The following is a 17,861-nucleotide window of genomic DNA, read 5'->3' as shown; positions in this document are numbered from 1 at the left end:
CTCCGGCCGGCCAGGGAGAGCGGGGCCGCGGCTGGGCTCGCCGCCCTCCCCACCGGCACTCCGGCCGGCCAGGGAGAGCGGGGCCGCGGCTGGGCTCGCCGCCCTCCCCACCGGCACTCCGGCCGGCCGGGAAGAGCGGGGCCGCCCTCCCCTGGCGCTCCGGCCTGCCGGGGAGAGCGGAGCCGTGGCCGGGCTCGCCGCCCTCCCCTGCCACGCTCCCCGCTGCGGGTGGGGGTGGCGGGGAGGCGGCGGGAGGCTTTTTTGCCTGGGGCGGCAAAAATGCCAGAGCTGGCCCTGCTTGTGTATCTGCCACATGTACTTGTAACTTCAATTTCAATAATTACCTCAATATAGAAATCAATATAATTTTATTTTAAAAAGTGGTGTAGGAAATAAAGCCAAAAATAAACAAACTAGAAGGAGAGAAAAGATAGTGTTACAAACCAAGTCTTCAAGCCTAATAGGATTCTTTTTTCTTCCCTAATTGTACAGTACTTAGAGTAATCACATTTGAGAACTGGCGATGGATTTTTTTCTCAGTTGACATGACACATGATGTGGTAGATGTACAATGTTTTCTCCTATAAACTACACATCTCTGAGATCTCAGTTATGCTACAAAGCCTGCTTCAGTCTACTTACCCTTTCTTAGTGCTGTCATCATCTACCTTAGAGAAAGAAGAAGAGATGTAAGGGGACTATTTCATGTTCACTTTATGAATGAATTTAGTTATACAATATCTCATAAGATGAGAATACCTTCTTGTGAAGTGTACTGTGAGCATTTCTGGTGCTGACAAAATGAATGAGACTTTTCTGACAATGCGGTACAATGACACTATGTTTTCTATTAATTTACTATAAATCACTGTGCTAATCTTTGTAGATTTAAATCAGAAATGAGCTGTGTGAATGATACAGAGCTTAGCTTCTTTTATTTGTGAATACTACTACAAAAATCCTATAGATTTTTTTTTTTTAATAAGAACAGTTTGGGACTTTAAGTGTGGCAGATTCTGATCTCAGTTACACCAACATAAATCTGGAGTAATTCCATTGACTGCAATAGACCTACTTCATACTTACACGGGTGTCAATGATTGTCTCTACGTGGCTGAAAGAAATGTTACACATATGAATATTCAATATCTTTCAACCTCACTTCATCTGATCAATTGAACTGTTGAAAATCAGTCCTTATAAAACCTTCATGCTCTTTTTTACATTATTTTCAAAGACTTCATTTTAGTTTCCTCTATAAATCTTTTTAGACCACTGATTTGTCAGTTTTTTGGCTCTAATGTATCCCATGGGCATTTAAACAAAGAAAATAAGTAAATGGGATACGAGTTTGTAGTAGGTGGAAGTCAGTACAACTGTTTTTCCTATCAACATATGTACACATATATAGAGCTTCTTCATATTCCAGATGTTCAAGCATATGGAGAGAACAGATTCAATGAGTTGGAACCTCTTGATACAATCATTCCGGTGACAAACTCTCTAGCTGCATAGTTCATTGAGAGTTTTTTAGCCTTGCCAAAGTAGCTGCAGTTGCCATTCACAGATGTGCCCACACCTGCATTTCCACCCATACCATTTATTACACTACAAAAGAATAATAAGTTTAAGAAATGAGTCATGTGCCATATGTGGTCTATCCTCCCACTGATGAGCAAAAGATTTATGTGGGTAACTCCCACTAAGAACAAATTCATTGGAAAATTACTTGTGCATCAACTGGCTATCAGACCTTCACGTATGGATAACAGTCACCAGTTTTTATGACACATTCTATTTTGTAAATTCAAAAGAATGTTTCATCCAAGAGTCATTTTTTTGTCCTAGCAAAATCCTGGGATTTTTAGTGTCACACAAAGATGTTGGGCACATTAATCACTTCAAAGTTTCTACCAAATAGTCCACTATTTGGCCCATCTGTGTATCAGTGTAAATTCAATACAATAAGTGATGTCCATGTACTTATAACAATCTCATAAACTAAGCAATACCAGTCTTATTATTTGACTAGGAGAAGTCAATGAAAATCTAGGTTCTGTAGAAAGTATACTATTCCAAATGCAGGAGGTAGTACTGTACTCTTTGAGTAGATACTGATTGAACAAATACCCTATTATAATGCTAAAGGGTCATTACTATGCTTTAGGTGCCAACTTTTAACAGAGACATAAAAATAGAGGTCTCTGCTAACATGATCATTAAAGCTCCCATGGCATTTTTCATAAGAGTAGTTGTGTCCTAGCCAATTTCCAACATTCTGCCTACCTAAAATGATCCTATATTTTCAACTAGATAAAGTAAATGCTTTCTATTTACTATTGTGTAGTATTGTTACATGGTATTGAAGAGCTGCCCTGTTTCATTTCAAAGCTGGCTGCATTTCAATAATGGGTTAAAACATAGAACATTACCTTGTCACCATTGTGGCAAAAAGAATTATATAAAATATAAGTGGTTATTATTGTCTTTTAGTACTCTGCCTTTTTCCTAATCCTTCCAAATCTGAATTTTGCCCAAATAAAAAATTTGAGACTTATGAACATGCATAATAAATATGGTAATGGTCACTCCTGAATGAGTTTTAATAAGCCAATATAGATGCTAGGCAATCTTAATAATTATCCTTGAGAGGTAATTACTCATTTAGTGATTTTTTTCTGATAATGGAAGTTCCTCAAGCAGCTCACGATTTCTATTAATTTCTTTGTTAATCAAAATAACTCAATTGTTTTTGCAACTTTTAAAATAAGTTACACTGTGCATTGATCAAAAACTATTCCCGGAAAATGTTTTAAACTTCATATTCAAAATTTGAGTGGTGTGGGTTAGGTGTTATTGATCTGTAAATCACCTTGTACTGTTTCTGTTTTCTGAGTGTATGAAAATAAATCAGGAGCATGGTTTGAAGAAGCTACTGGGCTCTGTATGTGTTTGGGAAAGGTAGAAAATAAGCAGGATTAGGGAATATTAAAACTTTTTCCATTCTGAGCCACAGTACTTTCTCTAAACCTCATTCCTAGGGGGGAAAAAAAAAGGGGCTACTGTAACATTTATTTGCTTGAGGTACAATTTAAACTTAATTTTCTCATATCACAGTCACAAAATGTAAGTCTGTGTAAATATGGTCATAGTTGTGAAGTTTGTGGTCAGATCCTTGTTTGGTTTAATTGCCTCTCTACTACGAGTCTGGCAAGGGGTTTTGCGAACGTCATCCCTTTTGCTCATCTACAATTAAATATTCTACTTTTGATTCAAATAGTCAAGCTTATGAGCTAGAAATGCCTTTCCCACATCGTTTGTGTAAGAATATCCAATGTGAATTCTTTTTTAAATTCAAGCAGCTGCTTATGGAAAATATCTTATGATATTCATCTGGCTCTGCAGTCCATAAAGGAGGACTACAAAACCTGCATATCTATTCTAAAAGTGTGAAGTTAATCATAAGCTCAAAAACTCTTGGCTAATATTGCTGTTTGTTACCTTCTCTGGGAAGAACATGTACAACCACAGTGACGATTCTGCTGTCTTTTAAGTAAAGAGAGAAGCCAGTTCACGGAGAAACAATAAAAAGTTCCAGAGTTAAATTTGCCTACATGCTGTACAGAAGTGTCCTTACCAGTCTTGCATTTACCTACAGTCTGTCCAAGGCAGGTGGCCTGGCCTCCAAATCCATGATGTCCACTAAATCTGATGACAACAGTCTTATTAAGTTACCTTAACAATGGCAAAACACCATAGCATTTCACTAGAACTTAGATATTTAAGCAAGTAATGAAATCAGAATCTGCTCCTTTTGGCAGGTTCTCCACCTCAGCACCATACTGTACTTTTTAAAATGTTGACTGTGATTTCCTGAGGTTTGAGAGTGGGGATGGGAGGACAGGATAAAATATGCTGTTCTAGCAGTCTCTTCCCACTCCCCAAAATACCAGTTCTCTTTACGGACCCATTTCCCCACTCGCTTACCTTGTAATTCCAACTGCACAGGAGTTCCATTGACTTGGCAGCTTCCTAGCTAGTCTCTCCCTGCAACTGCTATAAAGAAGAACAGGATAGTCTGTCTGTCCCGTCTTTGCACACCATACGACTTCCTCTCCAGAGACAGCAGAAACAAGTAAATAACCCTTCCTCTTCTTCCATGGAGAAGACAGAGGAAAAGTAAGATAATTATTCCATTTCCTTAGGATCACTATTATAAAATAGCTGATAATAATGTATGGGAAGCTGCATTTATGAACCATTATCTATTCACTTTCCTACTTTAATGGTGCATTGTATAAGTATTACATTTCTATACTTACTGTAGTTAATTACAGGTTTCAGAGTAGCAGCCGTGTTAGTCTGTATCCGCAAAAAGAACAGGAGTACTTGTGGCACCTTAGAGACTAACAAATTTATTAGAGCATAAGCTTTCGTGGGCTACAACCCACTTCTTCGGATAACCCTTTAAAATGTGACACAAAATAAATAGGAGATTATATAAAAGAAAAGGCTTTTGGAAATCTGAAATGTAGTTTTTTGGGTAAAGGGGGGGACACACCCTACTGATATAACACATTTGACCTTTTTTGTATTTCATTCTATGCTGTTTGCTCCAACTTAGATCTCTGCCATTTTATGTTGTTGATTACTAATACTGTATTTTTCATTGAAGAGTTTAAAAAGTGCACACAATTGGAATTTTTGTCCTGTATTATACAAACTGAATATAACATAATAAAATATTATGGCATCAAAGTAATACAATAACATTTTCGTATCTTTTCTATTACAGACATACCCCTCTTCTCTTCTACCCCACTACAAAACAGCCTGAGTAGAAAGGGATGGCATACATTTCTGTTTGTAAAAGGAGCTCCATTCACATTTCCATGGTGACATTCACAGCTCTTTTCTTTGTTACTCAGGAGTAAAATGTGCAGGATCTCTGCCACATACTAGAAATGCCAGTACTTGCCATTTTAATTGCAAAAAGTCCTTCCCCCCCTTCTAATTCTATTATTTTTGTTGTGCTTGCTTGCCAACTTCCTTGGAATAACTGGCTCCCTCACAATACCCAACTTCTAGCTGAGAGGGCAGGAAGCATAGCCTTCTCCAAAGCTACTGTCACTGGCTCAAATCCTGCTGCCCTCAGTTTTTACTAAATCCTTACTCAGGCAAAACTCCCTTGATTGCAGTCTTTGCAGTGTTGGTCCCAGACTAGGAGAGAGACAAGGTAGGTTACAGTGAGAATTTTGACTGAGTAAAAACTGAGTCATGACTTTAAGATCTGACCCACTACAAAGGCATATAAAGGTTATAAAGGCATCAATGGGACTACTCATATATGAGTAAGTATTATTCCACCTAAATAAGGACTGCAGAATCAGGATTACAGTGTTCAATTAGCATTATCCTGGAGACCAAATTTTCCATCCCTAATGCTATGTTAGTTTACTACTGGCCTACTGAGGGGATGTCTTAGGAAGGCTTCAGCTAGGGAATCTATTGTTGCATCTCAGTTATAATAATCATCGTTTTTATCCATGTAGGCATTCAGCTGAAAAGGAAATAAAGAGCTGTTGGTTTGTCTTTATACTGCTCACTCCCCAGGTTACAGACTGCAGTAAAAATACTGGGACAGATTCTCAGCTAGCCTACATTGGCATAGCTCCAGCTGAGAATCTGCCCCCCCCCTTTTTTTTTAAATGTTTCATCATGTTCTCCTTTTTAATGGAATGCTAATTCTTCCTGCACTGCAAATGCAATATTCCCTTTTCTCTACTATGTCCGGATCATTTTCCTGTAGTTTTGCAGAGAGTGAAACCTGAGTCCTGTTGTGTCAGCCTTAAAAATCAAATCAATCATATGCACATTTCAACAGCACGTTGTGTACAAATGCCCTAGGGCAAATGCACAAAGATTGTAAAATACAATAAAATAAATATTTAAAAAGCTAAATAAGACAAATGGATTTTTCATTTTGACCTAAAAATAGACAGCATTTTGGAGTTGTAAAACATAAAGGAATCACATTTCATTGCTGTAGAGTACAGTGAGTAAATGGATATGATCCATTAGATTGTCTGTACAAGTAGAATAGATAAAAGCTATTTAAGAAGCGGAACAAAGCCCCTTGATTAAGTCTCCAAAAGACAGAACCAAGACATGCAAAGACTTGTAAGTTGGTATCAGGACTTTAAAATCTAACGTATTATTACTGTAGGCCAATTAGGTTCTTTTCAAATAGGGGTAACACAATGGAAAGGCTCACCTAGTCTGGGAAGCTATTTTCAGCACCTTATGAATTCTGTACTTGAAAAACAACATTCAAGGGAAGTTGCTGGAATACTCACAAATAAAAAAACGGAAGCAGTCAAATTAAGATGAAGTGAAGAATATATATAAATTCTCTGTTTTTTAAAATACAGGGCTTAATTGCCTTTGAGAAGTTTTGAAATAGAAAGCATAGTTGGTAGGGAAATGCATTTCCATCAGATAATCACATTTTCAAGTGACCTTTGTGTGCATTCTGCAGAGCTCACATTTGCTTGCATAAATTAGGTAGTGAGGCGTACAACTATCGGACGTTCATGTACTAGTATGAGTGTGTGCATGAAGAAACATGGGCAAACAAAAATGTTGCAAGCTGTCTACTGGAGGCTAGTTGTAGATTTGGCCCTGATTTTGTTCCTGTGTTTAAAAGGGAGGTGATATTAAAATGGCTATTTTTTGTTTTCACCTTTGCTTTATGCACCACTATTACTAATATAAACCCAAGCCAAAGGCTATTGCTAACCTGGTAAGTGATGTTGCAGAATCAGCAGAGGGAGCGTAATATAAAAGCAACTGGTTAAAATTTTGGGTTTGAATTTTTTTTAAATGATGGCCTTTTTGTCAGAATGGAAATTTCTGCAGGAAGTGTCCAATGTCAACAAAAATTTTTGGTAGGGTTGTTAAGAAACTGAACCCCACCCCCTAAAAATATTTTTTTTTATTACTACTATTTTCAGTAATTGATAGCCAAAACATTCTGTCTGGGGGTTTTCAATTTTATGACAAAAACCTTAACTTTTGAAGAAATACATCAATGCAAATGATCATTTTTGTTGTCATTGAAAGTCTGCAGGAGAACAAAACAAATAAAAAACACACCAAAAGCCAAAAAAACCCAAACATTTTCTAACCAGCTCTTCAAGTAACCCTAGCTGTGAGTCTCTAAAAAGGAAGTCAAATGTTTGTGAGTGTCAAATATAGTTTTAATTTCTTGATGACAAGCAGGTGGATATAAATTTAGAAACACATCTAGATGATTTTCCAGTTCAGAACATAACATTTTTGGCCCAAATAACATGTAGGTGTAACCCTTCTGCCCATCTAAGTTGGCAGCAACAAGGGCCGGGTTCTGTATCTAGGGGTTCCGTTTCAATAACACGATGCAAAACCGGCTCGAGCCCCCACCCAGTGACCTGGGACAATTACATACCACCCCCCTGGGTACCTCTAAGAGGCAATACTTCCCCTCTCGCAAGCACGGAGTCTGAGTGTAGCAGAAAATGTTTAATAATACGAGGTAAACGACATCAGCATAAAATTGGAAAAACACCACAAACAGGATTCATAACACAAACCATGAGCAAAACCCACCCCAGCAAATTGGGCTGTGTCCTTTCCCTTTGGTTCTTGAATCCAGCAACCCAAAAATCACCCAGAGTCCCCCAAGTCCAACAGCCCCAAAGTCTCTTGGGTCCAGCAACCACCCAAAGTCCCAAAAGTCCAACAACCCCCAAAGTCTCTGTCCCTGGTCAGTGCAGCCCCAGAGTAAAAGGGGGGGGGCCACGCAGGGTGTTAAGGGGCACCTTACGTGATCCGAGGCTGGCCAGCCGTCTGTTTCTCCGTGGGAGTTCCGCCGCAGCCTTTACTATGAGCCAGTCCACTTTCCTGCCATCCCACGAACTGCTCCGCTCTACAAGCTGCTCCGCTCACCGAACTGTGAGCCGTTCCAGCCGTCCCCACAAACAGCTCCGCTCGCCGTTCCTTGGGCCACTCCAACCGGCCCCGCAAGGCTCCACGCCGCTCGCTGCTCCTCCAGTCATCCCCACAAATTGCTCCGCCAGCTGCTGAGCAATATAGCTTCAGGCTCCCTCACTAGTTAACACAGCCTCAGTGATCTCAGCTCTTAATAACATCAGCTCTTTTGTGATATCAGCTCTTTTGTGATTTCAGCTCATAGTATAGTAGGGGAGCCCCAGTGCTGGTGCACCATTGGCCCAAAGTGAATTCAGCTCAGCAGCCTGTAACTAGACTCCTAAGGGAATCAAAGTTAGCTCTGACTTTCAAAAGTGGAGAGAGGAGGTGGTGCAATTGGTGTTTCAAACCCTCAGAGGGGGCCCATACCATCAGGTACAAATACCTGTCCCCATCCTCTCTCAATTCACTGGGTTTCATAACCCATGCCCCTTGTCAAGCAAGTGCTACTTAGGTAATGGTGAAGGACTCACTCAGTCCTTCTGTCATACAACAGTTCCACTGGCCTTGATTCACAGAATCAGGGTAACAAAACTTTATTCTTCCTGCCCCAATAATAGAGAAACTGGGGATCCCACACCAGCCAAAGTAACCACTTTCAGTTGCTGTGTTTCATGCCAGGCGAGTGGGTGTGCCTATGCAAACAAGATCAGCCCCTGGAGTTCTTTTCCACACTCGCCATAATTCACCACCAGATGTCAGGGTAGAGCTCATCCTGACTCTGCTTACATAGGGAAAAGAGAATGTCTCTTTAAAAGTTTGACGGTATTTACGTTTATAATGATTTCTTTTGAGTTGCACCAGACATGATATCCCTTTTAGACTTTTGGCAGCCTTTGATACTGCTGATTACAATGTTATTTTAGTTTACTTCCTGTCTATTATGGTACTGTCTGGAATAAGGACAGGCTCACTTCCTCTTAGTGATCAATAGTGACATCATTAGAGGCCTTTACTTCTGCTTCACCTTAAAATGTACCACAAGTTTTAATATTAGGATTTTTGGCCAGAAGTAAGTAGTGATTCTTTGGTGCCCCACTTGAAAGACTTAAAAGGGTCTGATTTATTTTAAAGTGCTGAAGACCCAGCCTCTAAAATTCAGGTCTCTTTAATGTGTCAAGTTGGACCCAACAAAAAAAAAAAAGCACCCACAATTACTAATCACATTTGAAATTTTTGGCACAATAAAGTGCAGGCTGCTGTCTATGTATGCTGTCTATGTATGTCCCTCGGTCCGCGCCGCTTCCAGCAGCTCCCATTGGCCTGGAGCAGCGAAACGCAGCCAGTGGGAGCCACGAACGGCTGGACCTGCGGACGCAGCAGGTAAACAAACCGGCCCGGCCCACCAGGGACTTTCCCTACACAAGCGGCATCCCAAGTTTGGGAAACACTGGACTAGATAATACTTAGCCCTGCTTTGAATGCAGGGGACTGGACTAGAAGGCCTCTCGAGGTCCCTTCCAGTCCTAAGATTCTATGATTAACCATACTTTTGTCACTTCTAGGCTGTACTGCTCCTGTGCACTGTACTTGGGGCTCCCCGAAGATCTTTCTGAGGCTACAAGCTGTGTTGAATGTGATGGCTGCCCAGCTGTAAAGTGGAACAGGCTGATATGAACATCACTGTATTACCTTCCTATTTTCTCCTGGATGTGGTTCAGGATGCTGATGATAGAATCAGGGCCGGCTCTGGCTTTTTTGCCGCCCCAGGCAAAAAAGCCTCCCTCCGCCCCCCTCCCCCCATCCCCCGGCGGGGAGCGTGGCAGGGGAGGGCACCAAGCCTGGCCGCGGCCCCGCTCTCCCCGGCCGGCCGGAGTGCCGGGGGGAGGGCGGCGATCCCGGCCGCGGCCCCGCTCTCCCCGGGTGAGCGCCGCCCCCCTCCAGGTGCCGCCCCAAGCACATGCTTGGAGGGCTCGTGCCTGGAGCCGGCCCTGGATAGAATGGTCCTGAGCTTTAGAGGTTGTCTCCAAAATTGCCTCCCAATAATTTGGTTGATTTTATGGCCGTATTGTTTGTTTTAATTTTTGTGCCCAAACCTAGACATTGCATGATTAGCATTATACAGCATTTGTTTTATTATATATATATATATATATATACATACACACACACACACACACACACACACACACACACACACACCTGTAATGAGCCAGATTCTTGGCCCTTGTTAAATCTCCTTTGCACTGCACCACATGGGATTGCTCTGATGAAAGGAAATCACCTGGTGGCTTTTAACTTGATTTATGTCACCTGATCCCTCTGCTCTTTGCTTAGTGGCATTCTCGAAGGACTGGGTTGTGGCAAGGGCCAGAGAGTCCTGCCCTCCAGCAATGTGGGCTACTAGACTATTTCTGTTGCCATAAACTGGAGTGAACACAGAGTTGCTCTAGCTTATACCAGGGGCTAATTCGGACCCCAGGAAGCCCAGGATCTGGGGAAGCATACCAATGATTTTAGAGCCATCTTTCCTGTCCTATTCCATTATACCAACTGTGAACAGAGCACAGATGAGGATCCAATCTCATTAGTTTTGATTTAAATATATGAGAGATTAAGTAAAAGATTGCAACATTTTCATTCCAGAAGTTGTGCAATTCTATATATTTTTGTTAGAGCTCTTAACACCCCCTAACAAAGTTTCCAAGGCCAATTTCCACCACTTGTTTGATGGCTGCACTTGGCATCAGAAAATTAGAAAATGTGATGCCACTTTTAGCAAACTAGTAGCAGTGATTGTTCAAACGGTTTACCACTCACAGCTAGTTTAAATTACATTACAGACATTATTTAAACAACAATGCCTGAGAGGGAGCATCTAGCACCAGGTAATTGAAGGTATCAGAGTTAACAGAAGGCAAGGTCTGAAAGGCATAACTGCTATTGTAAACCTCAGTTTTCAACAGGAATTATACAGAACTAAAGAGTGTTTTCTTGTGAACATTTACTATAGTGTAATTCCTGCTAGATAATGAATCGGTCTTTCCAAGGGAAAAGTCAATATTTAATATCCAATGTGTTCTGGTTTATAGGACATATTTCAGTCAAATAATAGCAATTTAGACCAAATTAGGGCAATATTATAACCCCCCCCCAAAGGCTGGATATGTGCAATGAATACAAAAAACCCCACAGTTTACCGTAATAGATTCATAGCAGCACTCAAAACTGCAGACTTAATACCAATAAATTCATGGTCCTTATAGATTCAATAAACATGTTTGTTTCTCTTATAAATGCAAGCATAAGACTCCACAGTTTTATCCCGCAAAGTCCAGTGCTTTCCTAACTGACAAACATTCTGAAGTTTATCATCTAATGTTTCTAGATCATTCAAATGTTTTGTCATTATTAAGGAAAGTTTCCACTTGTAAATTGACAATGGCTCAGTAACTGCACAGTTTTACATTTCTGCACTCCTACATATTTGCACCAAAGTAGTTTCATGCCCCCTGAGAATCTCACAGAAATCTAATTTTTTGTATATTAAAACCCATACATTAAACTGATTTATGATTATTATGGCTAATAATAATACTTGGCATGTATAGTGCCTGCTCTTCTTTACAAAAGTAAGTCTCTGATTCTGGATTTACACCAGTGGAACAAAGCAGCCCTTTCCATTTGAGGCCATTAAAGCATATTAAATAAGACTTGCAATACCCTGATTGGAAGTGAAATATTATCCCCATTTCACAGATGAGGAAACTGAGGCACATAAGAACCTATGTCTTGCCCAATTGCATTTATTCAGAAATAAAATCCAGATCTCCTAGCTCCCAGTTGTGTCTCAGTATTTTTAAAATCAGGAAGACCAGGCAGGGGTACTTTCAGATAATAAGCTTGGTTTCGGCCAATATCACGGCTTTCTTATGTACATTTATTTTGTTCTTCCTTCTGGGTCTCATTAGATGTATTTTATTGAAGGTGAAGCCCATGCCATTTTTAACTCCATCCCCCAGCTGCCCAATTCCAACTCTGAGATGACAATTTATAGAAAAAGACATTTTGGAAAGCAAAATGAAGAAACTGTTCAGTACTTGACCAAAACAGAGATTGCTCCTTTGGATATCACATGAACAACTGCAAACTCATAGAACAGAAGCAAGCAGCAGATAGGATGGTGATAAGGTTAACAATGGTGGGTTGTTACACAAGATTATTAATAATACTCATATTAATATTAAATGAAATATATAAAATAAGAGCCTGGGTGTAGCATCGAACAACTTGGGGGAGGAGGGAGGAAACAGACATTATGGAGAGGTGTTGGTGAGATAGGTTGAAGATTTTCTTAAAAAAAAAAAAAGATTTAAAATAAGTAGTAAAATGAACTATGGCATCATACATTATCCTTGCTAATGTTTCAGTGCTATTACTCTGACTAGTGTAAATCATTCACTGTCCTTACACATACTTCAACCATGAATGCAATTATCTTGCAGCTTTCTAAAAATAATTAAAATGTAAGGGCTTGGCTAATTTGAGCTACTCCCATATGGCTCCCTACATAGCCTGAAAAACCTCTTACAATGTATGAGCACACACACACAAAAGCAGATTTTACAAGATACCTGGCAGCGTACCTATAGATTTTGGATTAAGAGATACCTCCTTACATGTAATTACAGTATTTCTAGCTGTTAAGAAGAATCTTTTCTTCTGAAAGTGTTAAAGTCAGTTACATATTTTACTGAGCACATATTTCATACTTGCATTATAAGAGTCATATTCCAGCTCTGCATTAGTTTACCCCAAAACTATTGGGAGACCAGATACCAGCTGTGAAGGTCCCCACAAAAGTCCAACAAGGAGTTGACTACTGAGATAGGTCAGTTAATGTGTATGTGTAGGTCAGTTAAAATGTACTGACAATGACCCTTGACACCTGATCAGTCTCATTCTGTGCATCTGGCTCCGGGTGATCCATGGAGAATGGAGTGTTTGAGAAGAGTTAGAAATGGGGTGTAACAAGAACAGGGGAAAGTAGTTGCATTTCCAAGGATCTCTTTTTACATTTCCACCGCCCCAACTTTTGCTGCTTATAACAGTATGAACGAGGCTGTCTTCATCCTTAAAAAGTTAGGGACATATAGGGCCTGATTCCCCTCTTACACTAGTGTAACTCTGGAGTAACCCTGATAAGTCAGTGGAATCCTGGTATAAAAGCAGTGCAAGTGGGATAAGAATCATGCATTAACAAAAGTTTTTGAGATGATTTGCACATAACCTGCAAACTGTACACAGCTAAACCTAGGTGGTGCTGAAGAGACTGCACTGATCATACAAGAAGGCCATTTTCCTTGTTGATAAAGGTTAGAACCATGAGCTTTTTTTTGTAAAAAGGTCAGACTATTAAAAAAAAAAATTCTTGCATGGTCAAATGTAAGGCTAAAAAGCCAAAATAAACCAGAGATAACCACAGTGCCAAAACAGTTAAGCAAAATCTTTAACAAAAAAGCAAAAAGCTGATATTTCTTTTCTGGATGGTCTACTTCTGAGGTGCAACACTAGAAATCTTTGAATAGAAACCCAGGCATTCAATAAGAGCTTGATTATATTTTACCTACTAGGTTTAAGGGAATTTGAAGACATCTATGATTGAATATCACACAGAAAATTATGCAAAACATCAACTGCTTCACAAGATCTGTAGGGACTGGAAAGTATATTTGAGTATTTTCTGCATACCAATGACACCACAAACAATGAGACTGAATAATTTTACCCAAGGGAAGACTGTAAATGAAAAATAAAAAGGGACCACAAATGTCAGTCGGTAGTTTGCAATAATAATTCCCCAGATAAATGGCATGAGACAAACAACAACAGGAAACAGATAAACTAAGCTTGATGAACCAAACCAAAATCCCAGGTGAAAAGGAAAGGACTGTGGTTAGTAGCATTATAAGACACAAAAAGTTCATGACCAGGTAAATGGCATCATACTCTGTGGTAACCAGATGCAGGAAGGGCATGTCTGCATGTTTGCAACTGAGCAGTTTCAACTCTACGAGCTGGTGCAAAGCCACACTAAAGGCCTAATTCACCTCCCATTGCAGATTTACACCATTGCAATACCTATGACTTCAATGGAATTATCCACAATTTACACCTGTGTACATGAGGTTGTAACTAAACCTGCCCACTAACACTGGCTTCACATCAGCATAAATCTACTGAGCCCCAATTCATTTGTGCTGGCTCTGGTTATGGTGGAAAGAGCCAGCTTGATGGTTTCGCCACAACACAGGGGACATCCCTGCCTGTTGTAGAGCCAATTTAGCTGTCTCTATGACTTCCTCCACAGGAGACCCTGGTGCAGGAGGTCTGGAGATTGCTGTTGCATACTGGCTATTCCTGGCTGCTGCAACAGTTTCTATGAGCCATTTGCAGCCACATAAAAGTTAGAGTGGGACTTCTGCATCAGGCCTTCAAGCCCTGTGCTGAACTCACTTATGACACAGGGATAAATTGGCCACACTACTTGATTGGAGTTACTCCTGAGTTTCATCAAGATGAGATGAGATCTGAGTACTAAGACTTAATGATAAAATCAAATATATGCCACTGCTGCAAAAGCTATTTCACTACCACCTTCTTACCTGCCACTGAAATAAACAGAAGGTTAGAGAAAGGATGAAAACTAACTGAATCTAGTCAGATTAATTGAGCTTTTTAATTATAATGGTAATTGCAGCCATGTTCTAATGAGGTGGAAGCTGACCTTGAGTAAGCAGGAATATTAACTAGACTGGTGAAGAGCCCTAGGAAGGGATATGGCCTATTTAAAGCACGGCAACCAAGGATCAATGAATCAGCTGGTTTGAGGTATTTTTCTGAATAATAAATATAGTCTCATCATTAATGAAGTGGATAAATTTAGGGAAACAAGCTGATAATGGCAACAAAGAAAAACTAAACATCAAAACTACTGTGAAAACTACAAATGGAGGATGAGTGTCATAGGGCAACCCCCACCTGCGGTGACCTGTGGCGGGCGGTATCTGCCTCAGTTTCCCTTTATCTGCCCATGAAAGGAAGAGTCACTCAGTGTGTGATACAAAGTTCACCTCTGGTCATAATTTATTCATAGTTCCCCAGAAATCTTGTAGTAAAACTACTCTCCAATTCCCACAGTAAACATATAAAGATATTAGGGGTTTTCCATTGCCCTCTCTGGGGACATCACTTCCAAGTCACCCACCAAAAAAAGTCAATAGTAGCACTATGTTTTCAATTCCTTTATAGCCCCTGATCCAGGTCTCCACTCTTCAGGTCCCCCCGCCTGAGAGTGACCAGTCTTCCTACAACACTTCACTCAGGTCTTCACCCTGAGTGCTCCCCATCCTGCAGTGCTCCACTCCTCCAAGCTTCCTTACCTGGAGTTCTATCCCTGCATAGGGGACCTACCCTCCTGCAACAACCCTCTTGCTTCTGAACTTGGCTTCCTTGACCAAGCTGGATCATCCCCTTTTCCTAGGGGCCACTGTCTGAGTCTCCCACTTATCAGGGGTCCGCAGATTTAGTCAGTGCTCACCAACAGCTTCCTCCAAGCTCCTCACTGGCGGCTCACACGTACTACTCTCCTTCAGCTCTGATTCAGGCAGCATTCATCTGCTCTTCTTGAAGCTCCAAGGCTCTCTCACACCAGGTCTGCTTCATTCTAGGGGCCAGGTGCCCTCTCTTAAACCTAATTGGGTATCAAATGACCAATCACAGGTGCACAAGCCTCTTTCCTCTTCCAGTACATCTACACAGCCAGCGGCAATGAGCCACTGAGCCTGGGCCAACAGATTGGGGCTCACACTACTGTACTAAAATAGCTGTGAAGACAACACTTTTAAGTTTCAGCAAGGCCAGCTCCCCGCCTAGGCGTCAGAGCCCGAGCTCCAGCCCGAACCTCAACGTCTACACAGCAATTTTTAGCCTGGTAGCATGAGCCTGTGAGCCCAAGTCTGTTGACCTGGGCTGAGAGGCTAGCTACCATGGGCTGAATAGACGTACCCTTAAAAGGCCAGTGCCACCCCATGACAGGGAGTTTGTCTGATCTTACTTATTTTCTTCACAAAAAACCCAGAGTTTTGTGAAAATGGGATGTTCATCAATATTGCTGCTAGGGAGTAGGAAGCGGATTGAACCAGATGAATTAGGGGAAGTGAATTATAACCAGGAAGGAGACAGTTAGGGAAGGGGAGAGAGCAGAGATAGAAAGTGAGCATCTGAAAGGAGAGGAGGGTGGGGGGGGAGGGACATAAGATGGGATGGGAATGCAATAGAGGAAGGGTAGTGGGTGAAAGGAAAAAAGAGTAAGATGAAAGGGATAGCAGGAGAAGGAGAGGTTGCAGGGGAGGAAGAGGATGTTGAGAGGTGTGTGTGTATATATATATATATACACACGCACACACATAATCAGAGGTATGTAGTGGGAGACTGGTAGCTTCCCACCTGTAGAGCTGGGTGAAATTTTTCACACAAGACCTTTTTTGGGGGACCAAAAAATGTAGATTTGGGTTTATCAAACCTAATTGTGACTTCAGCTTGAATCTTCCAATTGTTTCAGCCAGGGGAAGAAAAAAAAAAACAGAAAAAAGTTTCAAAAAAATTGAAAGGTTTTTCTGGCCAAACTGTTTTGATTTTACAGTTCAAAACATCTTTTTGCTTTGAATTTTACTGCAATTTATATTATATATTAAAAAGGCTTAAAAACCCAAAAATGAAACAAAAAGTTTCATTTCCAATTGAATGAAATGTTTTGTTTGATGCAAAACTATTTATTTTTCTAATTTTTTGTTTCACTGAACAATTTGAAATCCCTCCCCCGCCAGTCCATTTTTCAGTTTGGCCACCAAATAAAAAACAAATGAACAGCTGTTCTCACAGCTCTATTCACAGGGCAGGAATGGGAAGCAAACTAATGCATAAGGATGTGTCAGATATGGTGTTTCCTGAATTTTGGAGGCCCATTGCCCTGAATTTCTAAAGCTTATTGTGTTGGAAATAGGAAGTTTGGCAAAAATGTGCTTTTTGGGTTGCCGAAAGGAGGAAGGATGATCGTGTGGTCAAAATATTGGTCTGGAATTCAGGAGAGCTGGGTTCAGTTCCTGGTTCTGCCACAGACTTTCAGCATGACCTTTGGCATGTCACCCACTCTGAAATGTGGGGACAGCAACACTTCCATGCCTCAATGGAGTGTTGCCAGAGTACATTCTTTGGTACTGGTATGTGAAGCTCACATGCTATGGTGGAATTAGGGCATAAGAAATCTAAATAGATATAACTTTGAAAATAATTACTAACACTTTTCAGAAAAAGAATCAATAAAAGCCACCAAACTGTGGATTCCTTAAATATTATGTCACTTTTGAGACTTGGGAATTCTCTATGGCCTCAGTCATGCCAACATCTCTCCAGGTGCTTAATATGAGTGCTCCCACTTAAGTCAAAATCTAAGCACACACTTACATGGTGGCAGGATTGGAAACTAGACCAAATTTTCAAAAGAGCTCAGGACCAAATTTGCACTGGAGGTGGCTGAAACCCCTCTACTCAGTAGTTTCCTTAAATTTCCCACGAAACAAAATTTCCTTAAAAAAATAATTCATTTTGGCTTAATCAAAACATTCTGTTTCATACAAATTTTGGTTATAATTTTAACTTTTCTTATTTTATATTACAAATTATGATGTAATATAAAATAATAAAGAGAAGAATTAAAATGTTTCATTTGAATAAGGTCAAAATTGAAGGTTTTGACCTTATTGAAATGCTGTTTTTTCGGTTTGTTTTTTTTTAAGTTAAATTTCATGCCAAGTGACATGGTCCTGCAGAAA

Source organism: Terrapene carolina, unplaced genomic scaffold, assembly GCF_002925995.2.
Source record: "Terrapene carolina triunguis isolate 2854851 unplaced genomic scaffold, T_m_triunguis-2.0 Scaffold67, whole genome shotgun sequence".
Lineage (NCBI taxonomy): Eukaryota > Metazoa > Chordata > Testudines > Emydidae > Terrapene > Terrapene triunguis.
Note: the sequence above shows the minus strand (reverse complement) of the source record.